The sequence below is a fragment of the Stegodyphus dumicola genome, chromosome 1, assembly GCF_044657685.1.
Source record: "Stegodyphus dumicola isolate Sdum_Otavi_A_Nest chromosome 1, ASM4465768v1".
Taxonomy (NCBI): Eukaryota; Metazoa; Arthropoda; class Arachnida; order Araneae; family Eresidae; genus Stegodyphus; species Stegodyphus dumicola.
The window spans coordinates 117271771-117279192 of record NC_140768.1 but is presented as its reverse complement, the minus strand read 5'-3'; the positions used below and the strand labels follow the sequence as shown (position 1 = coordinate 117279192).

Sequence of the window (7422 nt, the reverse complement as noted above, 5' to 3'; positions counted from 1 at the left end):
TGAAAGTAATAAAATTTTGCGTTCCCCACCCCCTTAAAATGCCTATCACCTATGGTAGATTGGTGTTCGTTAGCTTTTCTATTTTTGTCGATGACAAAACATACCTGCGAAAGGTAGGCAAAAAGTATCTTTTCCTGAGCAAAAATTTTCCATCTGCCTTAATCCGTCGTTTCATAACCAGACAACAGCCACACGATTCCCTGACACTAATTACTGCCTCCGAATCAGAAGAGCCAATCCCTTGTCACTCACTAAATCAGCGATTTGTTCCGTACTGATGGTCCGTAAACCGATCTTATCGTAAGCTGTCTTTGCAGCAGATGCGCAAGCTGAGATTTCAGCTACAATGCATTTTATTTACCTGTAGAAATTCTAGTAGAATTACAGAGGGTATTTATGCTTTTTTAGAATTATTTCGATAAAGAATTAAAAGAAAACAAATGTTTTGGAATAAAAATTTCTTTCAATAGCTTATTATTTATAATATGAAATATCGTCTGCTGCTTTTAAATTTATTTTTCTTTAAAAATGCCGCATTTGCATAAGCTGTGGATTGAAGGATATGTTTTTGCGCTTTCTGAAGGGAAATCTTCCTATTTCATAATTCATAAACGTTGTGAAATGCATAGTATTGAAATTTCAAAGTGCAAAATAAGCAACATTAATAATGTGAAAGCTAAACACCGTCAATCATTAATTCTACACAGACGGAAGACTCTAAACGAATACCCGAAAATGGTGCGCACAGTTTTTAACGTTTCTAAAGTTTAAATCTTTGGTAACAAGAGAAAAATCCGTCAAAGCAGAAATGAAGTGCAAAGTCTCTAAGTGCATCTGTAGATTCAATAAATAAAATATCATGATCTGTTTTGTGATAGAACTTTATGGACACCAAGAACTTTATTTTTAGTGCAACAGCACTGTTCTCAGCTTTTCTTTTTCGTATATATAAGTTTCAAAATTTATACAACTAATTCATGACTATGAAAAATGAAACTAATTAGATTGCTATTATTTAAAGTTAAAATAAATCTAGTTAATGAGGAATATAGGATAATATCTGTTAGTCATTGTCATCGGTGTAGATCAGGTGTCTCGATTCATCGTCAATTGAACTGAGCTGTGATGAATCAATCTTACACCTGTGATGAATCTGGTCTGAATTTTCAAATGGTGCTTTATAAAACACTTTCATCAAGAGAAGAAAAATCGGCCCTGGGCTATAAAAGAAGTAAGGAGAGAGTTACGATCTCAACATGCAGGAATAAGCTCAAACTAGCGCTTGTAAGAATGAAAAAGTCCCCTGGAGCTTAAAAACGTTAAAAGAAGGCTCTAATGGGGCTGACACTTTTTATGATTTGCCTGCCTGGTATAATCAGTCAAATGCATGAATGAATGCAGCCTGTTTTAAGGACGAGTTTCATCATCAGTTTTCTCTTCGGTTGGAAAGTTTCTAAAACTGGAATACCTGCCGCGGGAAGCACTTTTCATTCTCAGCAATCTGCTGACTTACGAGACGAATAAATACATGAGGAATATATAAGAACCAGTGGGAAGAACTCTAAGGGCGGTCCATAGCGGACGGCAAATTTTTGGAGACTAAATTTTTCATATGATACATGTTACAGAGTTTCATATGATACATGTTACATATGATACATGTCGTATGGATCATCGAAGCATAAAGACTAACTGGAATTCGTTGTATTACAGCAAAATTTACTGCAGTTTGAAGCGAGGTGTCTTCGTGGAGGACTCAAATTTTTTTTACTCCGCCAAGAACTTAAAAAATGGGAACTGGTTCATATTCGCGTTGCGAAAGGGGCATTAGCTCCTATTCACTCTATGCCTGCGTGAATACAACGTTACACACAAATGCTGCATAAGTAAACCACATAAGGCAGCCCATTGTTTGGAATTTGACCCCTAATCGAACTACCAGTGTTCAGGCATTTTATCCGCTCGGTCATTGGTGAATAGAAGAATCATGAAATGACGAACAGTAATACGAAACTAAATTAAGAAAATAATTTGCACTAGACAGAATATTCAATCAAATTACAAAGAGACTTTCTTGCTATGCCTTCCTTACGCCATTGCCAGTTTGGAATGGAAAATACGAATGATAATGAAATTATGATGCAAATGACATAAATAAGGGACAGTTCCTGACTGACAGAGAAATGCCTCAGAATTCTTTTTCTGTTACTGCTTGGAAGACGAAACCGAGACTAGAAAGTCGCTTTGAACTTTGAATAAGATTTTCTAAATTGCTGTCTCCAAAATGAAATTCCAAATACTGTAATTCTGCGAGAAATGGAAAGCTATTGCTTGGAATTTTTACTTTTACCGCAGTTGTTGTTCCTACGGTTGCACATCAAATCGGGAGGCAGAACCTTGAAGCTCCTAAGCTAAGGTAAAAGATTATATCGACATCTTGGTCACACGCGACATATCCAGCTTCTACTGTTTACCTTCTACCACATTTCAGGTCATGTTTTTTTACTAAATATATGCTAGCTTTCTTTTATTCCTTCGTTTTCAGTACACTTCAAGTCTGCTCTTTCCAATCGGCTTTTGGTCAAGAACTAAATTACTTAAAAGCAGTTGCTATTGACAAAGGTTTTTCATCTAACATCATTGACCGAGTGGTTAAAAAATTGTCATCTCAAGACATCAAAAAACACCCTCTCGATTTAGGATTTTATAAGAATTCCGTTGTCATTCTTTTCTTTCCATCGATTAGCAATAAAACTGTAGGCAATTTATAGAAATTCAACATCGTGTCGTTTTCTCTTCTGTCAAAAAAATCATCAGTTTCGTACTAAAGGACCTCATTCAGGATATGAACTCATAGCGTATATACAGGATTCTTTGGCAATGTGATCTATAGACCACACTGGCAAGGAATAAATTATAATTTACATTGGTCAAACTAATAGAGCCTTACAATTTCGCGCAAAGGAACATAAGGCATGTCTTAGAAAAAAAGAAGCACATAAATCCTCTGTTGCCCAACACTGTTGTTCGGAAGATCAAGATTTCCATTTTTCTGCAGCTATAATTATTCAGAAAAAAAATCTTCCATCAGCTAATTCGATTTTCTAGAGGCGCTTCACACTCATATAAATCTTTCAGGTTTAGTTAGCAATCCCAGTTCAAATCCATCTTTACCCTCAGCTTTCAAGGAAATTATTTCATAATTGTTCTATTTTTTATTAGATAGCATGACTTCCTTCTTCTCATTCTTATCCTGATCATGAGCCGATTTGGAGAAGTAAACTTGGAGTATACGGAAAAAGAAGGAATAAAATGAAACGAATTTCTCTTCAGTCATGTCATACGTGATTTGAAGTGTGGTGGACGGCAAATAGATGAAGTTTTACGGTAAACAGTAGTTCTCAAGTTGGATATGTTGCTTGTGACCAAGACGCCGAGCAACGGAAGAGAAGTTTCAAGTTCAAAAGCGAACTGAATGGCAGGATCAATGGAATTCATCATTGGGAGAATTTTATTTAAATCTTCTTTATTACCGTTAAACAGGGTAGCATGTTCATTACCGTAAACATAGCGGAACTACACAGAGGAGTTTGACTTCCTTCCTTGCATTCTTATCCCCTTATCACTGGCTTCTTTTTCCTCATTTTCAAATCTGCAGCTGAAGAAATATTTCCTATATAGAATATTCTATACTTAGAAACTAGTCCTGAAAATTTATGAATATTACTCTGATTCGTTTTGCTTTAACTCCTCCAATTATCGTTATATCAGCGGGTAAGTGTTCTTTTCATTTTAGCTGTTTTCACAGATGCAAACGAAAAAAATGTTGTGAATAGCAGACAGGCTAACCGCTGCTTATCCTTGAAGAAGTTTTTTTTTTTTCCCTTTCTCTTTTTAAATTAGAAGTTAATTAAATGAGAGTCTTGCATACTCGAGAATACTATATACTGCTTGCCCCGTATGGGCGATGTTAGAAATTGTTACAATCTAATTACTAAATTGTCACACTATTTCAAAGATAATATTCTCCTTGATCCGCAGAAATCACTTAGCTATTAAAGGAGTGATTGTCGAAAAGCCGGAAGTCGAGTTCCCAAGACACAAGACTTTACTGTACATATATACTACATACGTACATACATGCTAATTCTTTATTATCTAACACAGACTGCAAAATGCATTCAAGCTCTATCAGAATAACGATCCTAAACATACAGCCCTAAATATTCGCTTGTAATTATTACACAACTGGCCTAAAGTTATCCAAATTCCTCCATAGTCTTCCTATTTAAATCCTATAAATTTAGAGAGATAAAAATTTGCCTTTATAATCTGCCTATTTATATCCTATGAAAATGAATTCATAATATTCTTATTTAAATCTGTAAATTTAGAGGGAAAGATTAAGGAAACAGGGTATATTATTTTGGAAAGTTCCTTTAAATGCAATTTGTTACGTAGGAATGGAACAAATAGAACATCCTTATACCAAACAAATAAATAAATAAATAAATAAAAATAAAAAAATTAGCTGAACCTGCGCCAGAGTGGATGAAAAGTGTTATTTTAGCTAAAGGCTATTGAACGAAATACTCAAAGTCCAATATTAAAAATATAGTGAATAATTAAAAAAAGTATTTAATAACTTTTTTTTTTTTTTTTTTTTTTTTTTTTCCCCCAAATAAAGAGACTTTAAAAGAGAGTATCAGTAGTATATGGGAAAGAAAAATAAATTCATTTCGACAGCATTTAGTAACTGATATTTGTAAATAAAACTGAAAAACACAAGTGTCCGAAAGCAAATGTGAGCCACTGTACGTACAGATTCTTCATTATTTACTGACAGATATTAAATTCCAGATATGTACCTGTACCAGATATTTTAACAAAGCATCCAAGCATGAAATTTGCACAGTATTCTTCAAGCTTTGTGCTATTTCGCCAGAGAAAAATCCAGTTTCATTATTCGCTTTGAAAGAAAAGAGGTGCCCTTCTCGGTCCAAGCTAAGAAAAAAGTCGAAATCAAATCATTCAAATCCTCACGCTATTCGCACTGATTACCACACACACGGAACAATCAATTAAATTTCGGTTCGCGACCCGCTGCAACCAACACAATTCAACCAACGAAAAACCCCGACAGGTGTTTTGCGCTAAAAACGCACCTGCCGCAGCAGCAATCAAAACAAAACGCAATAATCACGGGATATGGTAAACCGCCTACAAGAATAACAACAACAATAAAAAGTAAAAAATGATAAATAAAACTAGAACTAAAAACAATTCCAACTCTCTTGCGGTTCACCATAAAACCCCACCCCGCTATAATCCCTCATGGGTGGGATCAGGGGTTCGGGGGGAATAAGTATAATAAGCATCCAAACTCGCCCTCAGTGGTTCTTTTCTGCATAACTGTAAGGGGGCGTGGTCAGTAGCGCTTCGAAACGGCTTCTGGGAGCTGTGAGCAGAAGCTGATTCCCCATTGGCTCCCTGCTCCTGATCGGGCGGGGTGTAGAAGCAACGGCACTACCAATAGGAAGCCATGGTGGGCTGCGGCTACTGCGACCCGTGAGCAACTGTGTAACTTGCCACTGTACTAAACCTGCCGGACCCGGGATCGGCTGTGGTTTACCGTAAATTCTACGCGCGGTTGGGGGTCCTTTTAATAATAATTGAAGCTCCAGGGTAGTCATTATTACTAATTACTCAGAGTAATTGGCCGGTGGTTGGTGTTTTGGAGGAAATGTTTTCTCCATTGGCTCGTGAAAGCTACCAATACAACAGGTACGTTATTTACTTAATTATTTTTTGGTTAATTTTTATTGATTAATTATTGTTATATTATCTGGGAGAAGAATTTTCAAATAGTATAGAAATATATTACCTGCATCTGAAAATTTTTAAAGTGTATGATAATTTGAGTTTTATGCTTCGATTTTTAATAATTGTTAACCGATGATAACTGCAAATAATATATACAACAGAAAGCACCTAAGTTTGGAATCAGAATTAAATTGCTGACGATTTTATTTTAATTAAAAAAAATATCTGTACATTTCTGGAGAATTTATAAAATTTATCAAAGGAGGGAAGAAACCTTAAAATATGGATATATTGTATATAAATTCTGTCAATTTCGAGACGAAGTGACTTAATTCCTTTTTCTTCAACAAATACAATATACAATATTTTGCTTCTTGAAAACAAGAGGCCTATGTCAGTTGCTCTGGATAGATTTGTATTAATACTGGCTTGTGTATCTTTCATGAATTTTATATATTACGTTTTTCAATAACATTTTAATAGAATATTTTTCTCCCCCCCCCAAAAAAACCAGGAGGAATAGATGTTTTCCCTATAATATTTACATTTATATCTGGACGTTATTGTTCCTTGAAGAAGGGGACCCTTGCTGGCCTCCATCAAAATGCAGAATTTTTCTGTAAAACTAAAGTTGAATTTCGCTTAATTTAAAAATACTATTAAATGCACTTAGTTAAAAAATTGCAAGAACAGCTATTTCGAAATGAAAGTCAATTCTATATTAAAAAAAAAAAAAAAAATTCTGGACGACGAGTATTGGTCAGCTAAGATGAGTTTTAAGGAAATGCTATTGATTATGTAATAAAAATTAAGGAACAGAGATATTCATGGTACAGAATTCGAAAAATATGCCATTTTAATTCAGTTAATTGCAAATAAGAGTACCGCATTTACAAAGAATGAATACAAAGGCTTTATATGCATGCATTTGAAGCTTTTGTTCTGTATGAAATCAATCTTACATTATTACATGTAGTAAATTGTCACAGTTCTACCGTAATAAAGACAAATACGACATCGGAACATTACAGTATGGTCTTACCATTGTATTAAATGTTTGTCTTTTGCTTAGCATTTATCTTGATATTTATTTATAACGTATAAAGTAGGTTCATTTGCATGACATAAAAAAGTGGTTTATATAGAAAGTCCTCTATGTATATACAGCAGACGCCGCTTAATGTGATCATTCGGGTAATGTTATCGAAGTGCCGAAGTAATACAGAAAATACATCGCTTGACTAACCATTCGGTTAATGTTATCAAAATAGTATAGAATGAACTTTTCAATCCTAAGTAAATTCTTCAAAAAGGTCAAAATAAATTTTAAAAATTGCTAAATCATTGAAAAATGCACCAAGTAAAGGATTAAGTCAGTAGCTTGGTTTTTATTTTAGGCAACCATTTAAAACTAGGCAATAAAACAATCATTGTTTTGTTTGGTAGAGGTTTTTAAATAACTTTATAGATTTCGAGAACGGTCAGACCAGATCTCTTTTCGACAGAAGATATCTGCCAAGAGCATTCTGAAACAAATCCAAACACATCATGTAATAAAATTTCTGAAGAACGTAAACATGAAACCGGTGAATTACCTGT

At 34.5% G+C, this 7422-nt stretch overlaps 1 protein-coding gene across 1 annotated transcript in view; it reads left to right on the top strand.

The window, feature by feature from the left end:
• The first annotated feature begins 5601 nt into the window (after positions 1–5601).
• The window catches only part of LOC118185959 (uncharacterized), a 246753-nt gene continuing 244932 nt past the window's right edge, over positions 5602–7422 (top strand). Inside the window, exon 1 of the mRNA XM_085819720.1 lies at positions 5602–5784. The gene's annotated coding sequence lies outside the window, so the exon portion shown is untranslated. The remainder of the gene's footprint in view (positions 5785–7422) is intronic.